Genomic DNA, 17,359 nt, shown 5'->3' with positions numbered 1-17,359 from the left:
GTACAGTTTTGGGCGCTAATGGATTCCTTTCTCTCATTCTCATTTTCCTTCCTTTCCCCTTGTGAACAAGTGCTTCGCTTTTATTGGATTGCTTCCCCTCGGCAGCATGGCTCCGTTTAGTAACTAATTATGTGGCAAACTACATGTACAAGCCTGCACCACGTTGTTGCTGTCAGTGGAATTTTAAATAGCAAAAGATTCATAAAAATACATGTATAACTTTGATTCCCATGCACTGATTTTTTTTTTCTTCTGTAGCAGGTTTGCTGTTTGTCAGCTGAGTCCATCGCCTCCCTTCACAAATTGATGTTTATTTTGAAGTGATCCAGGAGTTGAATATATGTTCCAGTTTCACATTTTTCACCCATGTACAATGAGTTGATCCAAGAAGGCATTTTCTCTTTGGCATGCATTCTGATTTCCAGAGTGCATGAAGCAGTTCCTAAACAACCTTTGGGTGAGATTTTTGGAATGTCATTGTGCCAATGCTGCCCATTTGAAAAATTACTAATTTTATTACATTACAAATAACTTCTCAGAAGGAATTGTACATACTGATGGGGATGTTTATTATTTTTGTCATGTTTCCCCTGCCCTGTGATTTCTCTTGGTACAGCAATCTGAGATTATGAAAATAAGACTGCAAATATATAGGATCATAACAGTGAAGTAGATGTGATATTCTCAACTACTTTTTAAGCACAGGACATGTAACAAAAAACACAGTAATATGTAGCAGCGCTTTCCTTTAGGACTTAACGTTAAAACACTACAAGGTAAGAAGTCATTCAACCTGAATTTTCAAGAGGATAACACAAACCATGTCAAATCGAGATACGAGATTATGAGAATAAAAGAGTAATTGAGCTTAAGCTGCTGTGTTGGACAGATCACAAATGAAGTGAAACGCCATATCGAAACAGCGAGCCTGTGGACTGAGGATTATCCCCCTTCTTCTTCCCCATCACTTTCGGTTGTGTTCAGCATCCAGTTGAGTCCAGCTGAGATTGAGAAAAGGCTAAACTGTTTGTAAATAAGAACGAAAGAGAGGGGAAGGTGGGGGTGGAATGTGCAACATACCCTAGTAAGACTGAGAGAGCTTGGGTTTCAAGTACCGGAAGGAACATATTTAGACTTTCCCACATTGCTATGACATCAACCCAATCCAGAATATCCACTCATACCCCAGTCAATAAAATAGTATCCTATTTTAAAACCGATAGCAAAACCACGAGCTACAAAACTATTTTGTGATTTAATTTTAGTCTGCTTTATAAGAGCTGCTCTTGATTTTAACAAGTGAAACGTTTCTCTTCATTTCTCCTTTCCACTCCATTTTAGCGGATTGAATAGATTAACTTCAAATTCAGTGAATTTGGAAATTCTGTTGGATAGCTTGCTGGTTCATTCTTTGGGAGGAGGATGCTGTGTTATCTGGAAGACACTGACTCAACAATGTAATACTGCCTAATTTGGGAGAAATGGTGGGAAAAACTCAGATTTGAAAATCTTTCCTTCAAGTGTAAGAAGCTATTCGTAAATGTTATATAAATATAACAAAACTCCTTCCAGTCTGTAATTTGAAATGTTTTCCTCTTAAATCATGACTTGTACTTGAGCACATTATCTGGTCTGACACTCCAATGTAGTACAGATCGGCTGCTACATCTCCCTGCATTACAACAGTGAATGCACTTAAAATGACTTCATGTGGCTGTAAAACACTTTGGAATGCCCCAAGGTTGAGAAAGGTGCTATTTTACACTTCACTAAATAGATAAAAGTTCATAAGTCACACTAATGCCAGCAATTACAAAGGAGAAAGTAAAACATGTCCAATTGAGGCAACAACTGTTATAAGATGAATAATTGGTTTTGTTCATGAAGCAGCTACCCGAACTGCTATCTGGGGGAAGGTTGCATCGAACAAAATAGATGCACAGGAATGATTACAGGTCGTTGTCTTCAGATGACTTCATAAACTGCAAGGAAAAACTCGAGCAGTTTATAGTTGTTGACTACATATTGAAATGAGGTCACTGCCTTGAAGGCACTCCTGGGGGTTTATGATATTTCTTTAATAATGTACACTCCTGAAGTTCATGGGATTGACGTTCTTCTGTTTTGGGTTGCATTTCTGAGCGGATGTTCTCAGTGCAGTTGCACAAGGCTAATGCACTCCTCATCATTGCGTGATGATGTTCACATTGAAGGATTAAGGATTGTGACCTAATCACTGCATGTTGTATCAAGAAATAATCTTTACTGATTGGTAATTTTACGTACTGTGGCCATATATATTGATATGGCACATGCCTGTGTTCAGATGACCTCAACTGCTCTCATCCTCCTGAATCCTGGATTGTATTCATTACTTCTTAAAAACACACTCCTTTTTAACATCCTTTTGTTACATGCAAAATTAAAATACAGATTATATCAAAATTGAAATTATGAAACTGAATTGAGCAATGATGAAATTACAGTGCGATTCAAGCCAAAATGATATGATTTATTTAACTGTTTGATAATGGCAGATGCCATTTATTATAGGTATTAGACGTCATCAGTGTAAATGCTACAATGAAAATTAGGGACTGGATGGCAGTGTTTTGATATTGGTTTTTTTTTATTTCTCTGGTTTAACTTCAGCCAGATTATTGGAATGAAAGTCTACCATTTGCCTCTAAGGCTTCTTTATAAATTACTTCAGGTAGTGTTGATCAGTTCCTATTCAGCATGGATTTGCAGCACAAAACGCCCCTTGATTTAGCACTAAACTGTAAAGCTCACTCAGATCATAGATGTCTGGTGTGAGAAATGGGGAGAAATATCGTTCTGGTGAGTAGGGGCATTCTGAAGATGAGGCACTTTTATTTAGACTTTAGAAGTGTTTGGTGTTGGGTATTCAACACGAATATTCTTTTTGTTAGCACTATTGTTTTTGATAAACAATTATTAAAAGGATCTTGGGGAGTAATTCTAGGACCCCCCCATCTGCATCTCATTCTTCCCCACTCCATCCACTTTGCAACTTCCAGAAATGCTTTGAGACTGACTTACACTTTTTAAAAAAAAACTCCTTTCCCTACTAAACTACCAGAAAAGAAAATAGTTTTTGAAGTATTTGGGTATCTTGCGTTATTGTGCAGGAAGTCCTGTGGCAAGCCAGTACCAGCCTTAGGAATAATGTATACTCTCCATTGGAAATCACCAGCACTTGAGGTAAACAGGAGTTTCCCAATCTCCTGATTTTATGAAGTGTTTGTCTAATAGCCGTTGTGGCGCACCAGCCTCATTTGACATACTTCCTTTTCTGGAACAGCCAATGTGCTATTGTGCTTCAAGCTGCTGCCAGATGTGCTGAGGTGGAGTATTCAGTGGATGCTATCACAATTGATTCCCAATCCTGCTTGCTTCAGTCACTCAAGTATATTTCCTAAAAAGATTTTTTTGTGTCTATATAAATTATTCTATTGAGGATTAGAGACAGATTAATACGTGCCACAAAAACACTAAAGTTAATTGCTGGGAACAAATATTTTTAAAACCTCTTCTTTTACTCAATGAAAATCTGCCTTTACCTCTCAGGGTGATTCTGAATATATGCTAGTGTCAAAACACACAGGGCAAGTGTGTTTTGTTTTTATTATTTAGATTGATCATATATGACTTGCAGAAGAGGCATTATGCCAGAATCATTTGTTTACGCAGATCAAGTTAATTTTCAGATTGCATTTTTTTTTTAAAATTACATGAAATGACAGTGCAACATTTCTTTTCCATTCTTGGTTTTTAAGTTGTTAGCTTCAGATTTTGCTTGTAAATAAAGTTGTACTGCATCCAATAACTAGTAGTTTTGTAGGTTCAGTGTGTATTTTTCAAGTATCTTTTTATGTTTTGAATCTTAAATGAAAGTTTAAATTTGTTCTGTGGATGTTTCCCACTGATCTCTCTGACTTTTTGTTTTTGTGTTAATTGTGCAGGATAACACAATTAGACTTAGCCTTTCCAACATCACCTCCCTTTCCCCTGGAGTGTCCATGCATTTGTATAGGTATACAGTTTTGAAAGGGTACAGATTTTCAGTTATTTGTAGAAAGAAAGGTGCATTTGATACTCTTCCCAATGTGGGTTCGTGCCCTCCATTTCATTGTGCTGCAAATTTCCATCCTTTGATCTGGGGATTGTATTGATCAGAAGCTGAAGTATTCTCCCCATTTTGAACAGCTGAACGAACATTGCATGGTGATGGATATTGAGGATGCTTTTTCACATCTCTCGGCATTTGACAGATGCTTGAAAGCAAGTTGTAATTTTTCCTTTGGCTACAGACGGTACCGTGAGGGTTGGGGCAGAAAGAGAAGAAGCTGAGAAAGGATCAAAATTTTGCATGAGGGAGGGTGGGAAGTTACATGCAGCGTGTATGTTGTTCTACCAATGGTGCTATCCTGAAGCCCTAAGAGCCTCTTTTGTTAGTTTTAAAAGAATCATTAAATAGTTGCTGCATAATCCTTTATCTTACAGAGAGACACTTATGTACAGTTAATAATATACAGTTAATACTGATGTGTATTGGTGTCCTCTTATCCCCATACTTTATGTTGTAAACAAAATGTTAGTGGGACTCTTGCATAGAAAGTTACCCCTGTGGTGAATATGGTAAAGAGAGTTCATGCAGCGAACCATAATTTCATCTTTCAGTGAGATGTGGAGTGCAATGACACTTTGCTGTCCTGCCCTCTCAGCGAGCTGATGATGCAAAGTGAGAGAGAGGACAAAAGTAAAAAATTGAAAGTAGCGCACAGTTTTCAATTTGTTAGAGTATGCATTTTTCTAATCTGTTAAAGCGTTTGATTTTCCAAGATAAAGGATATCTTTACAATAACATTTTCCTTTACTTGTTAAATTGTTGCATAACCAGCAAGTTCCATGAGGTCTGCCTTTTACCAGTATATTGATTGATGGTGTTTGCAGAGTTCTACATAAAATGCTTAAGTGCATTATTATCGCTGTAGTTTTTTTTAAAATTAAGCATTTTTAAGAGTATTCTATACCTATAAAACTTTCATGCAAATGTTCCATGTGGTACTATTTTGGTACACGGGGCTTGTAACAAAGTATATTTTATGCAAGTGTGATATGTTTATATACCATGTGATGCCATCTGTAAGAAATATTTCTCATTTCATAAAGAAGGTCACTTCACAAACTTCATGTGGTTTTGTTTTTAAATGTATGACCATGCAATGATCAGCACCAACCCAGCTGTTCTGGGGGCTTAAGGGTAAGAGTTGCCATTGGGTGCTCTCCCTCTCTTTTTCCCTCTCTTTCTGATTTCAACCGTCCCCACCATATCATCTTTGCTCCTTAAGTATTGTTTCAAAAATAAAATAAAAACTACAAACCTTTGTGTGGACCTTTTTTTTGTTGTTGCTGTTTTTCCCAACTCCCCTTTCCCTACTCTGATTTTCCTCTGCTGTTGACCTGAGGACTATGCTGTTGACCTGAGGACTATACTGTTGAGGTAAAGGGATAACCTCCTTTCAGTTCACTTGAGCGTCCATTCCTCATGTATCTAAACTTGATGCCCATGCACGAACACCACCATGGCCTTTCTTCCCCTTTTTCATCTCCTTACCATCTTATCCTACCAGTTTATTTATTAATGTCACAAGTAGGCTTACATTAACACTGCAATGAAGCTACTGTGAAAATCCCCACGTCGCCACGCGCCATCACCTGTTCAGGTACACTGAGGGAGAATTTAGCATAGCCAATGCACCTAAGCAGCGCATCTTTTGGACTGTGGGAGGAAACTGGAGTACCCTGAGGAAACCCATGCAGACACGGGGAGAACGTGCAGACTCTGCACAGACAGTGACCCAAGCTGGGAATTGAACCTAGGTTCCTGACGCTGAGAGGCAGCAGTGTTAAACGCCAGTGTATAGATATTAACAACAGCTGACTTCATCACTCCAGTCCCACATCCTATAACTGCTCATTTGTTTCAGCATCATAAGTGGTATGCACTCACCAATGAAGTATTGACCACTTAAGCAAGGTACCATGGGACGGCTGGTGCTCAAGAGACCATAACATTGTATGCCCCGGGTGGGAGGGGTAGGATGAAGTTTCATAACAATTAGGACAGTAAAAGTTCCAAACCATTTTGCCATGGACAGGAGCTGCACAGCAGACACTTAGTCACAGCTAAAGAGGAGGTCATCCTATACACCATCTAATACAATGTGGGAAAGTGTGAAGCTATGCTTTGGTAGGAAGATTACAGGTGTAGATTATTTTCTAAATGGGGAAAGTCTTCGGAAATCTGAAGCACAAAGGGACTTGGGAGTCCTGGCACAGGACTCTTAAGATTAACATGCAGGCTCAGTTGGCATTTAGGAAAGCGAATTCAATGTTAGCGTTCGTTTCTGGAGGGCTAGAATACAAGAGCAGGGATGTACTGCTGAGGCTGTATAATGCTGTGGTCAGCTCCATTTAGAATGTGAGCAGTTTTGTGCTGCATACCTAAGGAAGGATGTGCTGGCCTTGGAGGGGGTCCAGAGGAGGTTCACAAGAATTATCCCAGGAATTAAAGGTTTGTCATATGAGGAGTGGTCGAGTAGTCTGGGCCTGTACTCTATGGAGTTTTCAGACTTTTGAATGGATCTATCTTACAGTAAGTTGATCTTTCTCTACACCATAGCTATGACTGTAACACTACATTCTGCACTCTTTCATTCTTTATGAACAGTATGCCTTGTCTGTATAGCATGCAAGAAACAATACTTTGCACTATACTAATACATGTGACAATGAATCAAATCAAATCAAGAGTTTAGAAGGATGAGGGAGGATCTAATTGAAAATTGCAGAATACTATGAGGCCTAGATAGAATGGATGTTGCGAGGATGTTTCCACTTGTGGGAGGGACTAGAACTTGAGGGTACAACCTCGGAGTGAAGGGACACTCCTTTAAAACTGAGATGAGGAATTTCTTCAGCCAGAGTGTGATGAATCTGTGGAACTTATTGCCACAAAGGACTGTGGAGGCCAGGTCATTGAGTGTCTTTAAGACAGAGATAGATAGGTTCTTGATCAATAAGGGGATCAAGGGTTACAGGAAGAAGGCAGGGGAATGGGGATGAGAATCATATCAGCCATGATTTAATGGCGGAGCAGACTCAATGGACCGAATGGCCTAATTCTGCTCCTATGGTCTAATGGCTCTTTTTATGGTGGTGTAGTCATTTTCAAAGATAATGAATAAAATTTTTAAAATGCATAATTTATATGGTGAATTGTATCTGCTATTTGCCTTTTCACTTGAACTAGTAAATGTTGATCCTCCATAGAGTATTGGTTGTTGAACCCTGCAGGCTGTAAAAACAGTATTGAAGTGCAGTTTTTAAAAAAAAGTCCTTCAGCATGTCCTACTTTATGGCCACTCAGGAGTTGGAGCACAGGCTGACATTTTAAGCCTGAAGCAAGTCTCAACTGGCACTACGCTGTGCTTAAATCACTTCTGTCCATTAGTTTGGCAGTATTGAATGTTCATTCTAACTATTTTGACACAGAGAAGGATGATAGTTATGTTATCATGCATGCTGATATAAACTTCCATACGCTATCAGGATATTCACCTGAGCACTATAATGACATTGGGCTGGGACTTTGGAAGACTCAATTGATTTGAGACCTCGTACTTGTACACCAGGAGCGCAAAGTTAGCCTTAAATTAGAGTATAACATGTTACCTGCTTTTTGCCATGCAGTCTCCATGCCCAGTAGGTTGTTTTTCACCTTTTAGTTAACCCACTGTGACCAAGTCCAATTATACATCATCCTCCATTCAAAAGGTTCAACAAGAGACCTTGTCATCTCAGACCCATTCCAAATTCCTGTTAGGGGAATTATCCAGATAATGACATAGATCAGAATCTTGTGCCGGCAATCAATTGAGGCAAACCTGAATCTTCTACTGCTTGGTGCAATGGATTGGAGATGTGAAATTTGAAGTTGTAAATACATTTTTGAGCATTCCAATATTTCAGAGAAATATCACCTGTTGGATCTCTTTTGTAATATTGTTACTGCAAATTCAAAGCAAAATGATTTGTATTGGGTTGCAGAGAAGTTCCAAGGTACTGCTAATCCTACTACATGCATTCTTTATGAATTCAAAACCTCAGAATATAATCTCCTGCCTCCCTGCCAGTGAAAACCACAATTGTAATTACAGCATGTGGTAATAATACTTTAGATTTGTGGTAGTTAATCATGCACATTCTCATCTGAAAAACAAACATGGTTAGTTGTAATACTTGATGAGTAATGAAAAGTATGAATGGTACATGTGATCAACAGTAATTCACAGTTTATCTGAATATTGCACACTTGCCTATTGAATAATCCATACCGATAGCATGATTAGAATGTATATAAATGCATTTTTAAAGGTTTCGTTCTCTGCATATTTTGAACATCGAAGACATTTAAATTGCTTCATGATGTTATGAGGAATTACTGAGATTATAGTGTTTGGAGTGACTTGTTATTTTGCTGATTAAATGTGTAACTTATACCATTGCCACATGTTGAACTTACTAACATCCTTGTCTATAAAGAAGCCTGGTACTAACATTTTTCCAAAATTCATAATTGAGCTGAGGAACAGATGATCATTGAAACACTTCAAGCCCTTTCAATTTTATGGTAGACTTGAAATGCATTTTACATAGAAACATACATAGAAAATAGAAGCAGGAATCAGCCATTCAGCCCTTCGAGCCTGCTCCATCTTTCATTATGATTATGGCAATCATCAAATTCCCCCATTTACCTTAATCACTTTAGCCCAAGAGCTATATCTAATTCCTTCTTGAAACTGCACCACATTTTGACTTCAACTACTCTCTGCGGTAGTGAATTCCACAAATTCACCACTCTCTGGGTGAAGAAATTTCTCCTCCGCTCAGTCCTAAAAGGTTTACCCCCTATCCTCAAATTATGACCCCTAGTTCTGGACTCCCAGATAAATGCGAAGTGATGCATTTTGGAAGAACTAATGCAGGGGGGAGTTATACAATAAATGGCAGAGCCATCAAGAGTATAGAAACACAGAGGGACCTAGGTGTGCAAGTCCACAAATCCTTGAAGGTGGCAGCACAGGTGGAGAAGGTGGTGAAGAAGGCATGTGGTATGCTTGCCTTTATAGGACGGGGTATAGAGTATAAAAGCTGGAGTCTGATGTTGCAGCTGTATAGAACGCTGGTTAGGCCACATTTGGAGTACTGCGTCCAGTTCTGGTCGCCACACTACCAGAAGGACGTGGAGGCTTTAGAGAGAGTGCAGAGAAGGTTTACCAGGATGTTACCTGGTATGGAGGGTCTTAGCTATGAGGAGAGATTGGGTAAACTGGGCTTGTTCTCCCTGGAAAGACGGAGAATGAGGGGAGACCTAATAGAGATGTACAAAATTATGAAGGGTATAGATAGGGTGAACAATGGGAAGCTTTTTCCCAGGTCGGAGGTGACGATCACGAGGGGTCACGGGCTCAAGGTGAGAGGGGTGAGGTATAACTCAGATATCAGAGGGACGATTTTTACACAGTGGTGGGGGCCTGGAATGCGCTGCCAAGTAGGGTGGTGGAGGCAGACACGCTGGCATCGTTTAAGACCTACCTGGATAGTCACATGAGCAGTCTGAGAATGGAGGGATACAAATGAATGGTCTAGTTGGACCAATGAGCGGCACAGGCTTGGAGGGCCGAAGGGCCTGTTTCCTGTGCTGTATTGTTCTTTGTTCCCCCCAACATTGGGAACATTCTTTCTGAATATACCCTGTCTAATCTTGACTGAATTTTATAAGTTTCTATGAGATCCCCTTTCACTCTTCTAAACTCCAATGAACATAATCCTAAACGACTTAGTCTTGTCTCTTAAAAGACAATCCTGCCATCCTATGAATCAGCCTGGTAAACCTTTGCTGCATTCCCTCATCCTTCCTCAGATAAGGGCACCAAAGCTGCACACAATATTCTAGATGTGGCCTTACCAACACCCTATATAATTGCAGTAAAACATCCCTATTCCTATATTCAAATTCTCTCACGATGAAGGCAAACAAACTATTTGCCTTCTTAACTGCCTGCTGTATCTGCACGCTTCCCTTCAGCATGAGGATACCAAGGTCTCATTGAGTATCCACGTCTCTCAATTTACACCCATTCAAATAATCTGCATTCCAACCAAAGTTGATAACCTCATATTTATCCACATTATACTGCATCTGCCATGCATATGCCCACTTACTCAGCCTGTCCCAAATCATACTGAAGCATCTCTGCATCCTCCTCACAGCTCACTCTCCCACCCAACTTTGTATCATCTGCAAATTTGGAAGTAATGCATTTAGTTCCTTCGTCCAAATCATTAATATATAATGTGAACAGTTGGGGTCCTAGTGCAGATCCCTGCAGTATCTCACTAGTCACTGCCTGCCAATCAGAAAAATACTCATTTATTCCAACTCTGCTTCCAGTCCGCTAACCAGCTTTCTATCCATCTCGACACTACCCCCCCAAACCTGTGCGCTGCAACTTTACATAGTAGAAATCTGCTATGTGAGACCTTGTCAAAGGCCTTCTAAAAATCTAAATAAACCACATTCACCAGTTCTCCCTGGTCAACTCTACTAGCTACACCTTCAAAGAATTCCAGTCGATTTGTCAAACATGATTTCCCTTTCATAAAGCCTTTATCTGATGATACCACTGCATTCCTAATAGGGATAGGGCCTATAAAAGGTGAAGGCGGGAAAGTCTGTACGGAACCAATAGAAATGGCAGAGGTGCTTATTGAGTATTTTGCCTCGGTTTTCACAGAGGAGAAGGACCTGGGTGGTTGTACTGTGGGCTTGCGGTGGACTGAAAAGATTGAGTATGTGGACTTTAAGAAAGAGGTTGTGCTGGAATCTTTGAATGGCATCAAGATAGATAAGTCGCTGGGTCCGGATGGAATGTACCCCAGGTTACTGTGGGAGGTGAGGGAAGAGATTGCAGAACCTCTGGCGATGATCTTTGCGTCGTCGATGGAGACGGGAGAGGTGCCGGAGGATTGCGGATGTGGTTCCTATTTCCAAGAAGGGGAATAGGGAGAGCCCAGGAAATTTCCGACCGGTGAGTCTAACCTCAGTGGTTGGTAAGCTGATGGAGAAGATCCTGAGGGACAAGATTTATGAGCATTTAGAGAGGTTCAGTATGCTCAAGAATACTCAGCACGGCTTTGTCAAAGGCAGATCGTGCCTTACGAGCCTGGTGGAGTTCTTCGGAAATGTGACTAAACACATTGACGAAGGGAAAGCGGTAGATGTGGTTTATATGGATTTTAGCAAGGCGTTCGATAAGGCCCCCCATGCAAGGCTTCTAGAAAAAGTGAGGGGGCATGGGATCCAAGGAGCTGCTGCCCTGTGGATCCAGAACTGGCTTGCCCAAGGGAGGCAGAGAATGGATATAGATAGGTCTTTTTCTAAATGGAGGTCGGTCACCAGTGGTGTGCCCCAGGGATCTGTTCTGGGACCCTTGCTGTTTGTCATTTTCATAAATGACCTGGATGAGGAAGTGGAGGGATGGGTTGGTAAGTTTGCCGACGACACGAAGGTTGGTGGGGTTGTGGATAGTCTGGAGGGATGTCAGAAGTTACAGAGAGACATAGATAGGATGCAAGACTGGGCGGACAAGTGGCAGATGAACTTCAACCCAGATAAATGCGTAGTGGTCCATTTTAGCTGGTCAAATGGGATGAAGGAGTACAAGATAAAGGGAAAGACTCTTAGTACTGTAGAGGATCAGAAGGACCTTGGGGTCCGGGTCCATAGGACTCTAAAATCGGCCCCGCAGGTGGAGGAGGTGGTTAAGAAGGCGTATGGTGTGCTGGCCTTTATCAATCGAGGGATTGAGTTTAGGAGTTTGGGGATAATGATGCAGCTATATAAGACCCTCATCAGACCCCACTTGGAGTACTGTGCTCAGTTCTGGTCGCCTCATTACAGGAAGGATGTGGAAAAGATTGAAAGGGTGCAGAGGAGATTTACAAGGATGTTGCCTGGATTGAGTGGCATGCCTTACGAGGATAGGCTGAGGGAGCTCGGTCTTTTCTCCTTGGAGAGATGTAGAATGAGAGGAGACCTAATAGAGGTATATAAGATGTTGAGAGGCATAGATCGGGTGGACACTCGGAGGCTTTTTCCCAGGGTGGAAATGGCTGCTACGAGAGGACACAGGTTTAAGGTGCTGGGGGGTAGGTACAGGGGAAATGTTAGGGGGAAGTTTTTCACAGAGGGTGGTGGGCGAGTGGAATCGCTGCCGTCAGTGGTGGTCGAGGCAAACTCAATAGAGTCTTTTAAGAGACTCCTGGATGAGTACATGGGACTCAATAGGATGGAGGGTTATAGGTAGGTCTAAAAGGTAGCAGCCATTTCCACCCTGGGAAAAAGCCTCTGAGAGTCCACCCGATCTATGCCTCTCAACATCTTATATACCTCTATTAGGTCTCCTCTCATCCTACATCTCTCCAAGGAGAAAAGACCAAGCTCCCTCAGCCTATCCTCATAAGGCATGCCACTCAATCCAGGCAACATCCTTGTAAATCTCCTCTGCACCCTTTCAATCTTTTCCACATCCTTCCTGTAATGAGGCGACCAGAACTGAGCACAGTACTCCAAGTGGGGTCTGATGAGGGTCTTGTATAGCTGCATCATTATCCCCAAACTCCTAAACTCAATCCCTCGATTGGTAAAGGCCAGCACACCATACGCCTTCTTAACCACCTCCTCCACCTGCGGGACCGATTTCAGAGTCCTATGGACCCGGAGCCCAAGGTCCTTCTGATCCTCTACAGTACTAAGAGTCTTTCCCTTTATCTTGTACTCCTTCATCCCATTTGACCAGCTAAAATGGACCACTGCGCATTTATCTGGGTTGAGGTTCATCTGCCACTTGTCCGCCCAGTCTTGCATCCTATCTATGTCCCTCTGTAACTTCTGACATCCCTCCGGCACAACTTGTGGGGCCGAAGGGCCTGCTTTGTGCTGTAGTTTTTCTATGTTTCTATTCCAAATGCTGTGCTATGAAATCCTTGATAATGGACTCTAGCAAGTTCCTTGCTACTGACATTACGCTCGCTGGTCTATAGTTCCCTATTTTCTCTCTACTTCCCTTTTGAATAGTGGTCGTACATTAGCTACTGTCCAACCTGTGGGAACCATTCCAGAATCCAAAGAATTTTGGAAAATGGCAACCAATTGACCTACTATTTCTAGGGCCACTTCCTTTAGTACTCTGGGATGAAGTTTATCTGGCCCTAGAGATTTATCTGCCTTCAAATCCATTAATTTCCTCAAAACCATTTCCCTACTAATACTGATTTCCTTCAGCTCCTCAATAAAATGTGCATCTCAAAACTTCTGGTACATTTCATGTCTTCCTTTGTGAAGACAGCGTAAAGTACAAATTTAGTTTCTCAGCCATTTCTTTGTTCCCCCTTATGAATTCCCCGTTCCCCCGTTTCTGACTGTAAGGGGCCTACTTTAGTTTTTGTCAGTCGTTTTCTCTTTACATACCTATAGAAACTTTTGCAGTCAGTTTTTATGTTCCCTGCTATCTTGCCTTCATTCTCTATTTTCCCTCCTTAATTAGTCCCTTGGTCCACCTTTGCTGAATTTTAAACTGTTCCCAGTCCTCAGGTCTATTGCTTTTTTTTGCCAATTTGCATGCTTCTTTGAATCGTACTATCTCTAATTTCCCTTGTAAACCATGATATGGCCACAGTTCCATGTGACCCAGTTATAGTAAGAAGTTTAACAACACCAGGTTAAAGTCCAACAGGTTTATTTGGTAGCAAAAGCCACACAAGCTTTCGAGGCTCTGAGCCCCTTCTTCAGGTGAGTTCCTTCACCTGAAGAAGGGGCTCAGAGCCTCGAAAGCTTGTGTGGCTTTTGCTACCAAATAAACCTGTTGGACTTTAACCTGGTGTTGTTAAACTTCTTACTGTGTTTACCCCAGTCCAACGCCGGCATCTCCACATCATGACCCAGTTATAGCCCAGTTTGTGCCAAATAGGGATAAACGTCCTTTTAACATTCCTTGTCCTGCCTACAATTTTTTTTACTGTGTCCTTACCCTGTGATGTTACTTGTGGATTTGTTTGCAGGTCCAATGCTCTCCCTTCCCTGAAGGTGATTTGATTTATATATTCTTTGGAAACCCAGCACAAGTTTATATTCCATAAAGTGTTGTGCTTGACCATCAATATTTTTAAAAAATCATTTTCTGACCTTTCTGTGTCTCTTCCAATCTAAGTTTGTTATTTCCATCCTCCCCTAAAAGACCTTCACTCCTCACTTAAGCTTGATGCTGCCAATGCTTTGTAATACTAATTCTTTAAGAGGGTGAGCCTTCGTTCATACATTGACTGGGAGGGAGCATCATACTTAAGCCTGATCAGTCTTAGAATCCGTACAGTACAGAAGGAGGCCATTCGGCCCATCAAGTCTGCACCGACAACAATCCACCCTATCCCTGTAACCCCACATATTTACCCTACTAATCCCCCCGCAAGTAGGGTCAATTTTGCATAGCCAATCAATCTAACCCGCACATCTTTGGACATGACATAGTCTTGACATGCCATTTATCCAGCAGCCCCTTACTGAATTTCTTCCTTGCCCAGAGCTGATTTTACTCAAGTCCAATTATAGCCCTCCTGCCACTTTACTGAGTGAGACCACTGAACTCAGCATCGACTTGAAATATAACCTCGGACCTCTGTGGCTCAGTCACTCAGATCAACATCCTGTGCTACTTGGAAGTGTTTGTTTTTAAACGAACTGAGTGAACCACTGAGCCAGCAGGTTAGTGTTACCACCTTCTGCATTAATTGTGCTGGGATTGCTATTCCCTAATCATTCTGGAGTGAGGCATATAGTGGACACGGACAGGGTGGATAGGGAGCAGCTTTTTCCCTTAGTTGAAGGGTCAGTTATGAGGGGACACAAGTTAAAAGTGAGGGGTGGGAGGTTTAAGGGCGATTTGAGGAAAAACCTTTTTATCCAGAGGGTGGTGACGGTCTGGAATGCGCTGCCTGGGAGGGGGGTGGAGGCGGGATGTCTCACATTCTTTAAAAAGTACCTGGATGTGTACTTGGCGCGCCATAACATTCAAGGCTATGGGCCAAGTGCTGGCAAGTGGGATTAGGTGCCCAGGTCGGGGCATTTCACGCATCGGAGCAGATTTGATGGCAGAAGGGCCTTTTCAGCACTGTAGTATTCTGAGATTCTGTGATCTTGAAGGTCGCCTTAGAGGGGCCGGCATGGCGGCACAGTGGTTAGCACTGCTGCCTCACAGCACTAGGGACCTGGGTTCGATCCCTGGCTTGGGTCACCCTGTGTGCAGTCTGCACGTTCTCCCCCATTTGCATGTGTTTCCTCCGGGTGCTCCCGTTTTCTCCCACTCTCTGAAAGATGAGCTGGCTAGGTGCATGCTTAATTCTCCCTTGGTTCAGTGTACCCAAACAGGTGCCGGAGTGTGGCGACCAAGTGGCCTAACCAATGTTTTATATAGCTGCAAAATGATTTCCCAACTCTTGTACTCAATGCCCCGGCTGATGAAGCCAAGTATACTGTATGCTCTCTTAATCACTTTAACTTCATTGCAGTGTTAACCTTGTGACACTAATAAATAAACTTAAACTTAAACCTGCCCATTCAGAATGGCACACGGTGTGATGAGAAAGGAAAATATCTGGAGAAATAATGTATACAAAATTTGCATTTTTACTCAGAAGCATGAAGATTCCCCAATTCAGCTGACCCTGTTGTAAATAGCCTGCTGTGAAAACCAGAGTCTACACTAAGTTTTAATGAGGTGGGTTAATTTGACCGTTTAATTGCACAACATTGAAAATTCTAAGTCAAATCTTATATATTTTTGGGACATGTGAGAAAGACCTAAATGAGAGAATTTACAAAACCTGAGGTTAAGGAATTTTATTTCTAAACATTTTTTTTTCACGAAAAGTTTAAATACTTGGTTTTTGATAATTAGTCTTGTATGCAAACATGTGCTCTATTTCAGAAACTGTCAATGAACAGAAATATGCATAGACAGTTATAAAAGCAATTGTAAATTATGGATGACTTGGATAAAGCTGCAATTGATGTCCCAGTATGTTTTGGCAAAGCAGCAAAAGATTTCATTTTTATTAGAATATGAAATGAAGTAACTACAAAATAAGATGAGTTTTATTCTACTTTTCCAATTCTCACCCCACTTTCAAAACACGAGTGGCCATCCATAAAGTGTGCAGATACATGCAATTTGATGCGAGTCAGAATTTGGTGTAGAGGTAGGGATGCTTCTTGTTTCATTGTGGTGATGTGAGGAAGCTTAAGCGAATAAGTATTTAAAATTTTTGCAATGTTTGGGTTTCTTGCATATAGTGCATAGACAAAGGGGGAAAAAAAAGTTCCAACTAAAATCACATGAGGTTTGGGGTGGGCTGGCTAGATGGATACAGAACTGGCTTGGTTATAGAAGACAGAGTACCAGTGGAAGGGTGCTTTTCAGAATGAGGACTGTAGCTAGTGGTGTTCTGCAGGGATCAGTGCTGGGACCTCTGTTATTTGTAGGATATATCTGATTAGTAAGATTGTTGGAGTTGCTGATAGTGCTGGGGATTGTCAGAGGATACAACAGGATAGAGATAGATTGGAGACTTGGGCACAGAAATGGCAGATGGCATTTAATCTGGATAAATGCGAGGTGATGCATTTTGGAGGATCAAATTTAGGTGCGAATTGTACTGTAAATGGCAGAACCCTTAGGAACATTAACATACAGAGGGATCTGGGTGTACAGGTCCACAGTTCCCTAAAAGTGGTAACACAGGTGGCCAAGGTGATTAAGAGAGCATACAGTATACTTGGCTTCATCAGCCGGGGCATTGAGTACAAGAGTTGGGAAATCATTTTGCAGCTATATAAAACATTGGTTAGGCCACATTTGGAGTATTGCGCAGAGTTCTGGTCGCCACACTACCAGAAGGACGTGAAAGCTTTGGAGAGACTGCAACAGGATGTTGCCTGGTCTCGAGGGTGTTGGCTATGAGGTGCGGCTGAGTAAACTACGATTGCTTTCACTGGAAAGATGGAGGCTGAGGAGAGACCTGATAGAGGTTTATAAAATTGAGAGGCATAGACGGTGGATAGGCAGAGGCTTTTTCCCAGGCTGGAAGTGTCAATTACAAGGGGGCACAGGTGAGAGGGGGAAAGTTTAAGGGAGATGTGCGGGGGACGTTT

The 17,359-nt window shown here is 41.6% G+C and overlaps 1 pseudogene across 1 annotated transcript in view; it reads left to right on the top strand.

Moving 5' to 3' along the window:
* Positions 1-3,744, top strand: part of LOC144493176 (forkhead box protein O1 pseudogene) — a 28,395-nt pseudogene extending 24,651 nt beyond the window's left edge. The window contains exon 4 of the transcript XR_013497680.1: positions 259-3,744. The product of XR_013497680.1 is annotated as a forkhead box protein O1 pseudogene (transcript). The remainder of the gene's footprint in view (positions 1-258) is intronic.
* The last annotated feature ends 13,615 nt before the right edge of the window (positions 3,745-17,359 follow it).

This window comes from Mustelus asterias, chromosome 4, assembly GCF_964213995.1.
Source record: "Mustelus asterias chromosome 4, sMusAst1.hap1.1, whole genome shotgun sequence".
Lineage (NCBI taxonomy): Eukaryota > Metazoa > Chordata > Chondrichthyes > Carcharhiniformes > Triakidae > Mustelus > Mustelus asterias.
The sequence above is the reverse complement of the archived record's forward strand: the minus strand, read 5'-3'. Positions and strand labels throughout refer to the sequence as shown.